Below are 12,897 nucleotides of genomic sequence, written 5' to 3'. Positions count from 1 at the left end.
GTTTGTGATGTCACTTGTGGCTCAGTGCCTGATAGGCCAGTGCTGGTCACATGGCTGCAGTTTGTGTTTGTGATGTCACTTGTGGCTCAGTGCCTGATAGGCCAGTGCTGGTCCTGTGTGTGCAGTTTGTGGTTTTGATGTCACTTGTGGCTCAGTGCCTGATAGGCCAGTGCTGGTCCTGTGGGTGGAGTTTGTGTTTGTGATGTCACTTGTGGCTCTGTGCCTGATAGGCCAGTGCTGGTGATGTGGGTGGAGTTTGTGGTTGTGATGTCACTTGTGGCTCAGTGCCTGATAGGCCAATGCTGGTCATGTGGGTGGAGTTTGTGGTTGTGATGTCACTTGTGGCTCAGTGCCTGATAGGCCAGTGTTGGTCACATGGCTGCAGTTTGTGTTTGTGATGTCATTTGTGGATCAGTTCCTGATAGGCCAGTGCTGTTCATGTGGGTGGAGTTTGTGTTTGTGATGTCACTTGTGGCTCAGTGCCTGATAGGCCAATGCTGGTCATGTGTGCGGAGTTTGTGGTTGTGATGTCACTTGTGGCTCAGTGCCTGATAGGCCAGTGCTGGTGATGTGGGTGCAGTTTGTGTTTGTGATGTCACTTGTGGCTCAGTGCCTGATAGGCCACTGCTTGTCCTGTGGGTGCAGTTTGTGGTTGTGATGTCACTTGTGGCTCAGTGCCTGGTAGACCAGTGATTTTCATGTGGCTGCAGTTTGTGTTTGTGATGTCACTTGTGGCTCAGTGCCTGATAGGCCAGTGCTGGTCATGTGGCTGCAATTTGTGTTTGTGATGTCACTTGTGGCTCAGTGCCTGATAGGCCAGTGCTGGTCACATGGCTGCAGTTTGTGTTTGTGATGTCACTTGTGGCTCAGTGCCTGATAGGCCAGTGCTGGTCCTGTGTGTGCAGTTTGTGGTTTTGATGTCACTTGTGGCTCAGTGCCTGATAGGCCAGTGCTGGTGATGTGGGTGGAGTTTGTGTTTGTGATGTCACTTGTGGCTCAGTGCCTGATAGGCCAGTGCTGGTCCTGTGTGTGCAGTTTGTGGTTTTGATGTCACTTGTGGCTCAGTGCCTGATAGGCCAGTGCTGGTGATGTGGGTGGAGTTTGTGGTTGTGATGTCATTTGCGGATCAGTGCCTGATAGGCCAGTGCTGGTGATGTGGGTGGAGTTTGTGTTTGTGATGTCACTTGTGGCTCCGTGCCTGATAGGCCAGTGCTGGTGATGTGGGTGGAGTTTGTGGTTGTGATGTCACTTGTGGCTCAGTGCCTGATAGGCCAGTTCTGTTCATGTGGGTGCAGTTTGTGTTTGTGATGTCACTTGTGGCTCAGGGCCTGATAGGCCAGTGTTGGTCACATGGCTGCAGTTTGTGTTTGTGATGTCACTTGTGGCTCAGTGCCTGATAGGCCAGTGCTCGTGATGTGGGTGGAGTTTGTGTTTGTGATGTCACTTGTGGCTCAGTGCCTGATAGGCCAGTGCTGGTGATGTGGGTGGAGTTTGTGTTTGTGATGTCACTTGTGGCTCAGTGCCTGATAGGCCAGTGCTGGTCACATGGCTGCAGTTTGTGGTTGTGATGTCACTTGTGGCTCAGCGCCTGATAGGCCAGTGCTGGTGATGTGGGTGGAGTTTGTGGTTGTGATGTCACTTGTGGCTCAGTGCCTGATAGGCCAGTGCTGGTGATGTGGGTGGAGTTTGTGTTTGTGATGTCACTTGTGGCTCAGTGCCTGATAGGCCAGTGCTGTTCATGTGGGTGCAGTTTGTGATTGTGATGTCACTTGTGGCTCAGTGCCTGATAGGCCGGTGCTGGTGATGTGGGTGCAGTTTGTGGTTGTGATGTCACTTGTGGCTCAGTGCCTGATAGGCCAGTGCTGGTCATGTGGATAGAGTTTGTGGTTGTCAGGTCACTTGTGGCTCAGTGCCTGATAGGCCAGTGCTGGTCCTGTGTGTGCAGTTTGTGGTTTTGATGTCACTTGTGGCTCAGTGCCTGATAGGCCAGTGCTGGTGATGTGGGTGGAGTTTGTGTTTGTGATGTCACTTGTGGCTCAGTGCCTGATAGGCCAGTGCTGGTGATGTGGGTGGAGTTTGTGTTTGTGATGTCACTTGTGGCTCAGTGCCTGATAGGCCAGTGCTGGTCACGTTGGTGGAGTTTGTGGTTGTGATGTCACTTGTGGCTCAGTGCCTGACAGGCCAGTGCTGTTCCTGTGGGTGCAGTTTGTTGTTGTGATGTCATTTGCGGATCAGTGCCTGATAGGCCACTGCTGGTCACGTGGGTGGAGTTTGTGTTTGTGATGTCACTTGTGGCTCAGGGCCTGATAGGCCAGTGTTGTTCACATGGCTGCAGTTTGTGTTTGTGATGTCACTTGTGGCTGAGTGCCTGATAGGCCAGTGCTGGTCATGTGGCTGCAGTTTGTGTTTGTGATGTCCCTTGTGGCTGAGTGCCTGATAGGCCAGTGCTGGTCCTGTGTGTGCAGTTTGTGGTTTTGATGTCACTTGTGGCTCAGTGCCTGATAGGCCAGTGCTGGTGATGTGGGTGGAGTTTGTGTTTATGATGTCACTTGTGGCTCAGTGCCTGATAGGCCAGTGCTGGTGATGTGGGTGCAGTTTGTGTTTGTGATGTCACTTGTGGCTCAGTGCCTGATAGGCCAGTGCTGGTCACGTGGGTGCCGTTTGTTGTTGTGATGTCATTTGCGGATCAGTGCCTGATAGGCCAGTGCTGGTCACGTGGGTGGAGTTTGTGTTTGTGATGTCACTTGTGGCTCAGTGCCTGATAGGCCAGTGCTGTTCATGTGGATAGAGTTTGTGTTTGTGATGTCACTTGTGGCTCAGTGCCTGATAGGCCAGTGCTGTTCATGTGGCTGCAGTTTGTATTTTGATGTCACTTGTGGCTCAGTGCCTGATAGGCCAGTGCTGGTCCTGTGTGTGCAGTTTGTGGTTGTGATGTCACTTGTGGCTCAGTGCCTGATAGGCCAGTGCTGGTCATGTGGCTGCAGGTTGTGTTTGTGATGTCACTTGTGGCTCAGAGCCTGATAGGCCAGTGTTGGTCACGTGGGTGGAGTTTGTGTTTGTGATGTCACTTGTGGCTCAGTGCCTGATAGGCCAGTGCTGGTCACGTGGGTGCAGTTTGTTGTTGTGATGTCATTTGCGGATCAGTGCCTGATAGGCCAGTGCTGGTCACGTGGGTGGAGTTTGTGTTTGTGATGTCACTTGTGGCTCAGTGCCTGATAGGCCAGTGCTGTTCCTGTGGGTGCAGTTTGTTGTTGTGATGTCACTTGTGGCTCAGTGCCTGATAGGCCAGTGCTGTTCATGTGGCTGCAGTTTGTGGTTGTGATGTCACTTGTGGCTCAGTGCCTGATAGGCCAGTGCTGGTGATGTGGGTGGAGTTTGTTGTTGTGATGTCACTTGTGGCTCAGTGCCTGATAGGCCAGTGCTCGTGATGTGAGTGGAGTTTGTGTTTATGATGTCACTTGTGACTCAGTGCCTGATAGGCCAGTGCTGGTCATGTGGATAGAGTTTGTGGTTGTGATGTCTCTTGTGGCTCAGTGCCTGATAGGCCAGTGCTGGTCACGTGGGTGGAGTTTGTGTTTGTGATGTCACTTGTGGCTCAGTGCCTGATAGGCCAGTGCTGTTCATGTGGGTGCAGTTTGTGATTGTGATGTCACTTGTGGCTCAGTGCCTGATAGGCTTGTGCTGGTCCTGTGTGTGCAGTTTGTGGTTGTGATGTCACTTGTGGCTCAGTGCCTGATAGGCCGGTGCTGGTCCTGTGTGTGCAGTTTGTGGTTGTGATGTCACTTGTGGCTCAGTGCCTGATAGGCCAGTGTTGTTCACATGGCTGCAGTTTGTGTTTGTGATGTCACTTGTGGCTCAGTGCCTGATAGGCCAGTGCTGGTGATGTGGGTGGAGTTTGTGTTTATGATGTCACTTGTGGCTCAGTGCCTGATAGGCCAGTGCTGGTGATGTGGGTGGAGTTTGTGTTTGTGATGTCACTTGTGGCTCAGTGCCTGATAGGCCAGTGCTGGTCACGTGGGTGCAGTTTGTTGTTGTGATGTCATTTGCGGATCAGTGCCTGATAGGCCAGTGCTGGTCACGTGGGTGGAGTTTGTGGTTGTGATGTCACTTGTGGCTCAGGGCCTGATAGGCCAGTGCTGTTCCTGTGGGTGCAGTTTGTTGTTGTGATGTCATTTGCGGATCAGTGCCTGATAGGCCAGTGCTGGTCACGTGGGTGCAGTTTGTGTTTGTGATGTCACTTGTGGCTCAGTGCCTGATAGGCCCGTGCTGGTGATGTGGGTGCAGTTTGTGGTTGTGATGTCACTTGTGGCTCAGGGCCTGATAGGCCAGTGTTGTTCACATGGCTGCAGTTTGTGTTTGTGATGTCACTTGTGGCTGAGTGCCTGATAGGCCAGTGCTGGTCATGTGGCTGCAGTTTGTGGTTGTGATGTCATTTGCGGATCAGTGCCTGATAGGCCAGTGCTGGTCACGTGGGTGGAGTTTGTGTTTTTGATGTCACTTGTGGCTCAGTGCCTGATAGGCCAGTGCTGGTGATGTGGGTGGAGTTTGTGTTTATGATGTCACTTGTGGCTCAGGGCCTGTTAGGCCAGTGCTGGTCATGTGGGTGGAGATTGTTTTTGTCATGTCAGTTGTGGCCTAGTGCCTGATAGGCCAGTGCTGGTGATGTGGGTGGAGTTTGTGTTTGTGATGTCACTTGTGGCTCAGTGCCTGATAGGCCAGTGCTGGTGATGTGGGTGCAGTTTGTGTTTGTGATGTCACTTGTGGCTCAGTGCCTGATAGGCCAGTGCTGGTCACGTGGGTGCCGTTTGTTGTTGTGATGTCATTTGCGGATCAGTGCCTGATAGGCCAGTGCTGGTCACGTGGGTGGAGTTTGTGTTTGTGATGTCACTTGTGGCTCAGTGCCTGATAGGCCAGTGCTGTTCATGTGGGTGCAGTTTGTGATTGTGATGTCACTTGTGGCTCAGTGCCTGATAGGCCGGTGCTGGTCATGTGGATAGAGTTTGTGTTTGTGATGTCACTTGTGGCTCAGTGCCTGATAGGCCAGTGCTGGTCACGTGGGTGCAGTTTGTTGTTGTGATGTCATTTGCGGATTAGTGCCTGATAGGCCAGTGCTGGTCACGTGGGTGCAGTTTGTGTTTGTGATGTCACTTGTGGCTCAGTGCCTGATAGGCCAGTGCTCGTGATGTGGCTGCAGTTTGTATTTTGATGTCACTTGTGGCTCAGTGCCTGATAGGCCAGTGCTGGTCCTGTGTGTGCAGTTTGTGGTTGTGATGTCACTTGTGGCTCAGTGCCTGATAGGCCAGTGCTGGTCATGTGGGTGCAGTTTGTGGTTGTGATGTTACTTGTGGCTCAGTGCCTGATAGGCCAGTGCTGTTCATGTGGGTGCAGTTTGTGGTTGTGATGTCACTTGTGGCTCAGTGCCTGATAGGCCAGTGCTGGTCACGTGGGTGGAGTTTGTGTTTGTGATGTCACTTGTGGCTCAGTGCCTGATAGGCCAGTGCTGGTGATGTGGGTGCAGTTTGTGTTTGTGATGTCACTTGTGGCTGAGTGCCTGATAGGCCAGTGCTGGTCCTGTGGGTGGAGTTTGTGTTTGTGATGTCACTTGTGGCTCAGTGCCTGATAGGCCAGTGCTGGTCACGTGGGTGCAGTTTGTTGTTGTGATGTCATTTGCGGATCAGTGCCTGATAGGCCAGTGCTGGTCACGTGGGTGGAGTTTGTGTTTGTGATGTCACTTGTGGCTCAGTGCCTGATAGGCCAGTGCTGGTGATGTGGGTGGAGTTTGTGGTTGTGATGTCACTTGTGGCTCAGTGCCTGATAGGCCAGTTCTGTTCATGTGGGTGCAGTTTGTGTTTGTGATGTCACTTGTGGCTCAGGGCCTGATAGGCCAGTGTTGGTCACATGGCTGCAGTTTGTGTTTGTGATGTCACTTGTGGCTGAGTGCCTGATAGGCCAGTGCTGGTGATGTGGGTGGAGTTTGTGTTTGTGATGTCACTTGTGGCTCAGTGCCTGATAGGCCAGTTCTGGTGATGTGGGTGGAGTTTGTGTTTGTGATGTCACTTGTGGCTCAGTGCCTGATAGGCCAGTGCTGGTCACGTGGGTGGAGTTTATGTTTGTGATGTCACTTGTGGCTCAGTGCCTGATAGGCCAGTGCTGTTCATGTGGGTGCAGTTTGTGGTTGTGATGTCATTTGCGGATCAGTGCCTGATAGGCCAGTGCTGGTGATGTGGGTGCAGTTTGTGTTTGTGATGTCACTTGTGGCTCAGTGCCTGATAGGCCAGTGCTGGTGATGTGGGTGCAGTTTGTTGTTGTGATGTCATTTGCGGATCATTGCCTGATAGGCCAGTGCTGTTCATGTGGGTGCAGTTTGTGGTTGTGATGTTACTTGTGGCTCAGTGCCTGATAGGCCAGTGCTGGTCATGTGGGTGCAGTTTGTGGTTGTGATGTCACTTGTGGCTCAGTGCCTGATAGGCCAGTGCTGGTCACGTGGGTGGAGTTTGTGTTTGTGATGTCACTTGTGGCTCAGTGCCTGATAGGCCAGTGCTGGTCACGTGGGTGCAGTTTGTGGTTGTGATGTCATTTGCGGATCAGTGCCTGATAGGCCAGTGCTGGTCACGTGGGTGGAGTTTGTGTTTGTGATGTCACTTGTGGCTCAGTGCCTGATAGGCCAGTGCTGGTCCTGTGGCTGCAGTTTGTGGTTGTGATGTCACTTGTGGCTCAGTGCCTGATAGGCCAGTGCTGGTCCTGTGTGTGCAGTTTGTGGTTGTGATGTCACTTGTGGCTCAGTGCCTGATAGGCCAGTGTTGGTCACATGGCTGCAGTTTGTGGTTGTGATGTCACTTGTGGCTCAGTGCCTGATAGGGCAGTGCTGGTGATGTGGGTGGAGTTTGTTGTTGTGATGTCACTTGTGGCTCAGTGCCTGATAGGCCAGTGCTGGTGATGTGGGTGGAGTTTTTGGTTGTGATGTCACTTGTGGCTCAGTGCCTGATAGGCCAATGCTGTTCATGTGGGTGCAGTTTGTGGTTGTGATGTCATTTGCGGATCAGTGCCTGATAGGCCAGTGCTGTTCATGTGGGTGCACTTTGTGATTGTCATGTCACTTCTGGCTCAGTGCCTGATAGGCCGGTGCTGGTCCTGTGTGTGCAGTTTGTGGTTGTGATGTCACTTGTGGCTCAGTGCCTGATAGGCCCGTGCTGGTGATGTGGGTGGAGTTTGTGTTTGTGATGTCACTTGTGGCTCAGGGCCTGATAGGCCAGTGTTGTTCACATGGCTGCAGTTTGTGTTTGTGATGTCACTTGTGGCTGAGTGCCTGATAGGCCAGTGCTGGTCCTGTGTGTGCAGTTTGTGTTTGTGATGTCACTTGTCGCTGAGTGCCTGATAGGCCAGTGCTGGTGATGTGGGTGCAGTTTGTGTTTGTGATGTCACTTGTGGCTCAGGGCCTGATAGGCCAGTGCTGGTCATGTGGCTGCAGTTTGTGTTTGTGTTGTCACTTGTGGCTCAGTGCCTGATAGGCCAGTGCTGGTGATGTGTGTGCAGGTTTGTTTGTGATGTCACTTGTGGCTCAGTGCCTGAGAGGCCAGTGCTGGTCCTCTGTGTGCAGTTTGTGGTTGTGATGTCACTTGTGGCTCAGTGCCTGAGAGGCCAGTGCTGGTCCTGTGTGTGCAGTTTGTGTTTGTGATGTCGCTTGTGGCTCAGTGCCTGATAGGCCAGTGCTGGTCATGTGGGTGGAGTTTGTGTTTGTGATGTCACTTGTGGCTCAGTGCCTGATGGGACATTGCTGGTCCTGTGTGTGCAGTTTGTGGTTGTGATGTCACTTGTGGCTCAGTGCCTGATAGGCCAGTGCTGGTCACGTGGGTTCATTTTGTGGTTGTGATGTCGCTTGTGGCTCAGTGCCTGATAGGCCACTGCTGGTCATGTGGGTGGAGTTTGTGGTTGTGATGTCACTTGTGGCTCAGTGCCTGATAGGCCAGTGCTGGTGATGTGGGTGGAGTTTGTGTTTGTGATGTCACTTGTGGCTCAGTGCCTGATAGGCCAGTGCTGGTCCTGTGTGTGCAGTTTGTGGTTTTGATGTCACTTGTGGCTCAGTGCCTGATAGGCCAGTGCTGGTGATGTGGGTGGAGTTTGTGTTTGTGATGTCACTTGTGGCTCAGTGCCTGATAGGCCAGTGCTGGTCACGTGGGTGGAGTTTGTGTTTGTGATGTCACTTGTGGCTCAGTGCCTGATAGGCCAGTGCTGGTCACGTGGGTGCACTTTGTTGTTGTGATGTCACTTGTGGCTCAGTGCCTGATAGGCCAGTGCTGTTCATGTGGCTGCAGTTTGTGGTTGTGATGTCACTTGTGGCTCAGTGCCTGATAGGGCAGTGCTGGTGATGTGGGTGGAGTTTGTTGTTGTGATGTCACTTGTGGCTGAGTGCCTGATAGGCCAGTGCTGGTGATGTGGGTGGAGTTTTTGGTTGTGATGTCACTTGTGGCTCAGTGCCTGATAGGCCAATGCTGTTCATGTGGGTGCAGTTTGTGTTTGTGATGTCACTTGTGGCTCAGTGCCTGATAGGCCACTGCTGGTCACGTGGGTGGAGTTTGTGTTTGTGATGTCACTTGTGGCTCAGTGCCTGATAGGCCAATGCTGTTCATGTGGGTGCAGTTTGTGGTTGTGATGTCATTTGCGGATCAGTGCCTGATAGGCCAGTGCTGTTCACGTGGGTGGAGTTTGTGTTTGTGATGTCACTTGTGGCTCAGTGCCTGATAGGCCAGTGCTGGTGATGTGGGTGGAGTTTGTGTTTGTGATGTCACTTGTGGCTCAGGGCCTGATAGGCCAGTGTTGTTCACATGGCTGCAGTTTGTGTTTGTGATGTCACTTGTGGCTCAGGGCCTGATAGGCCAGTGCTGGTCCTGTGTGTGCAGTTTGTGGTTGTGATGTCACTTGTGGCTCAGTGCCTGATAGGCCAGTGCTGGTGATGTGGGTGCAGTTTGTGTTTGTGATGTCACTTGTGGCTCAGTGCCTGATAGGCCAGTGCTGGTCACGTGGGTGCAGTTTGTTGTTGTGATGTCATTTGCGGATCAGTGCCTGATAGGCCAGTGCTGGTCACGTGGGTGGAGTTTGTGTTTGTGATGTCACTTGTGGCTCAGTGCCTGATAGGCCAGTGCTGTTCATGTGGGTGCAGTTTGTGATTGTGATGTCACTTGTGGCTCAGTGCCTGATAGGCCGGTGCTGGTCATGTGGATAGAGTTTGTGGTTGTGATGTCACTTGTGGCTCAGTGCCTGATAGGCCAGTGCTGGTCACGTGGGTGCAGTTTGTTGTTGTGATGTCATTTGCGGATCAGTGCCTGATAGGCCAGTGCTGGTCACGTGGGTGGAGTTTGTGTTTGTGATGTCACTTGTGGCTCAGTGCCTGATAGGCCAGTGCTGTTCATGCGGCTGCAGTTTGTGTTTGTGATGTCACTTGTGGCTCAGTGCCTGATAGGCCAGTGCTGGTCACGTGGGTGCAGTTTGTCGTTGTGATGTCACTTGTGGCTCAGTGCCTGATAGGCCAGTGCTGGTGATGTGGGTGCAGTTTGTTGTTGTGAGGTCACTTGTGGCTCAGTGCCTGATGGGACATTGCTGGTCCTGTGTGTGCAGTTTGTGGTTGTGATGTCACTTGTGGCTCAGTGCCTGATAGGCCAGTGCTGGTCACGTGGGTTCATTTTGTGGTTTTGATGTCACTTGTGGCTCAGTGCCTGATAGGCCAGTGCTGGTGATGTGGGTGGAGTTTGTGGTTGTGATGTCACTTGTGGCTCAGTGCCTGATAGGCCAGTGCTGGTGATGTGGGTGGAGTTTGTGTTTGTGATGTCACTTGTGGCTCAGTGCCTGATAGGCCAGTGCTGGTCACGTGGGTGCAGTTTGTTGTTGTGATGTCATTTGCGGATCAGTGCCTGATAGGCCAGTGCTGGTCACGTGGGTGGAGTTTGTGTTTGTGATGTCACTTGTGGCTCAGTGCCTGATAGGCCAGTGCTGGTGATGTGGCTGCAGTTTGTGTTTGTGATGTCACTTGTGGCTGAGTGCCTGATAGGCCAGTGCTGGTCATGTGGCTGCAGTTTGTGTTTGTGTTGTCACTTGTGGCTCAGTGCCTGATAGGCCAGTGCTGGTGATGTGTGTGCAGGTTTGTTTGTGATGTCACTTGTGGCTCAGTGCCTGATAGGCCAGTTCTGTTCATGTGGGTGCAGTTTGTGTTTGTGATGTCACTTGTGGCTCAGTGCCTGATAGGCCAGTGCTGGTCCTGTGTGTGCAGTTTGTGGTTTTGATGTCACTTGTGGCTCAGTGCCTGATAGGCCAGTGCTGGTGATGTGGGTGGAGTTTGTGTTTGTGATGTCACTTGTGGCTGAGTGCCTGATAGGCCAGTGCTGGTCACATGGGTGCAGTTTGTTGTTGTGATGTCATTTGCGGATCAGTGCCTGATAGGCCAGTGCTGGTCACGTGGGTGCAGTTTGTGTTTGTGATGTCACTTGTGGCTCAGTGCCTGATAGGCCAGTGCTGTTCATGTGGCTGCAGTTTGTATTTTGATGTCACTTGTGGCTCAGTGCCTGATAGGCCAGTGCTGGTCCTGTGTGTGCAGTTTGTGGTTGTGATGTCACTTGTGGCTCAGTGCCTGATAGGCCAGTGTTGGTCACATGGCTGCAGTTTGTGGTTGTGATGTCACTTGTGGCTCAGTGCCTGATAGGCCAGTGCTGGTCCTGTGTGTGCAGTTTGTGGTTTTGATGTCACTTGTGGCTCAGTGCCTGATAGGCCAGTGCTGGTCATGTGGGTGGAGTTTGTGTTTGTGATGTCACTTGTGGCTCAGTGCCTGATAGGCCAGTGCTGGTGATGTGGGTGGAGTTTGTGTTTGTGATGTCACTTGTGGCTCAGTGCCTGATAGGCCAGTGCTGGTGATGTGGGTGCAGTTTGTTGTTGTGATGTCATTTGCGGATCATTGCCTGATAGGCCAGTGCTGTTCATGTGGGTGCAGTTTGTGGTTGTGATGTCACTTGTGGCTCAGTGCCTGATAGGCCAGTGCTGGTCACGTGGGTGGAGTTTGTGTTTGTGATGTCACTTGTGGCTCAGTGCCTGATAGGCCAGTGCTGTTCATGTGGGTGCAGTTTGTGGTTGTGATGTCACTTGTGGCTCAGTGCCTGATAGGCCAGTGCTGGTGATGTGGGTGGAGTTTGTTGTTGTGATGTCACTTGTGGCTCAGTGCCTGATAGGCCAGTGCTGGTGATGTGGGTGGAGTTTTTGGTTGTGATGTCACTTGTGGCTCAGTGCCTGATAGGCCAATGCTGTTCATGTGGGTGCAGTTTGTGGTTGTGATGTCATTTGCGGATCAGTGCCTGATAGGCCAGTGCTGGTCACGTGGGTGGAGTTTGTGTTTGTGATGTCACTTGTGGCTCAGTGCCTGATAGGCCAGTGCTGGTCATGTGGGTTCAGTTTGAGGTTGTGATGTCACTTGTAGCTCGGTGCCTGATAGGCCAGTGCTGGTGATGTGGGTGCAGTTTGTTGTTGTGAGGTCACTTGTGGCTCAGTGCCTGATGGGACATTGCTGGTCCTGTGGCTGCAGTTTGTGGTTGTGAGGTCACTTGTGGCTCAGTGCCTGATAGGCCAGTGCTGGTCACGTGGGTTCATTTTGTGGTTGTGATGTCGCTTGTGGCTCAGTGCCTGATAGGCCAGTGCTGGTCCTGTGTGTGCAGTTTGTGGTTGTGATGTCACTTGTGGCTCAGTGCCTGAGAGGCCAGTGCTGGTGATGTGGCTGCAGTTTGTGGTTGTGATGTCACTTGTGGCTCAGTGCCTGATAGGCCAGTGCTGGTCCTGTGGGTGCAATTTGTGGTTGTGAGGTCACTTGTGGCTCAGTGCCTGATAGGCCAGTGCTGGTCATGTGGGTGGAGTTTGTGTTTGTGATGTCACTTGTGGCTCAGTGCCTGGTAGACCAGTGATTTTCATGTGGCTGCAGTTTTTGTTTGTGATGTCACTTGTGGCTCAGTGCCTGGTAGACCAGTGATTTTCATGTGGCTGCAGTTTTTGTTTGTGATGTCACTTGTGGCTCAGTGCCTGATAGGCCAGTGCTGGTCATGTGGCTGCAGTTTGTGTTTGTGATGTCACTTGTGGCTCAGTGCCTGATGGGACATTGCTGGTCCTGTGGCTGCAGTTTGTGGTTGTGATGTCACTTGTGGCTCAGTGCCTGATAGGCCAGTGCTGGTGATGTGGCTGCAGTTTGTGGTTGTGATGTCACTTGTGGCTCAGTGCCTGATAGGCCAGTGCTGTTCATGTGGGTTCATTTTGTGGCTGTGAGGTCACTTGTGGCTGAGTGCCTAACAGGCCAGTGTTGGTCACATGGCTGCAGTTTGTGGTTGTGATGTCACTTTTGGCTCAGTGCCTGATAGGCCAGTGCTGGTCCTGTGTGTGCAGTTTGTGTTTGTGATGTCACTTGTGGCTCAGTGCCTGATAGGCCAGTGCTGGTCACGTGGGTGCAGTTTGTGACTGTGATGTCATTTGCGGATCAGTGCCTGATAGGCCAGTGCTGGTGATGTGGGTGGAGTTTGTGGTTGTGATGTCATTTGCGGATCAGTGCCTGATAGGCCAGTGCTGGTCACGTGGGTGGAGTTTGTGTTTGTGATGTCACTTGTGGCTCAGTGCCTGATAGGCCAGTGCTGTTCATGTGGGTGCAGTTTGTGATTGTGATGTCACTTGTGGCTCAGTGCCTGATAGGCTGGTGCTGGTCCTGTGTGTGCAGTTTGTGGTTGTGATGTCACTTGTGGCTCAGTGCCTGATAGGCCGGTGCTGGTCCTGTGTGTGCAGTTTGTGGTTGTGATGTCACTTGTGGCTCAGTGACTGATAGGCCAGTGCTGGTGATGTGGGTGGAGTTTGTGTTTATGATGTCACTTGTGGCTCAGTGCCTGA

This window comes from Apteryx mantelli, chromosome 8 (assembly GCF_036417845.1).
Source record: "Apteryx mantelli isolate bAptMan1 chromosome 8, bAptMan1.hap1, whole genome shotgun sequence".
Taxonomy (NCBI): domain Eukaryota; kingdom Metazoa; phylum Chordata; class Aves; order Apterygiformes; family Apterygidae; genus Apteryx; species Apteryx mantelli.
The sequence above is the reverse complement of the archived record's forward strand: the minus strand, read 5'-3'. Positions refer to the sequence as shown.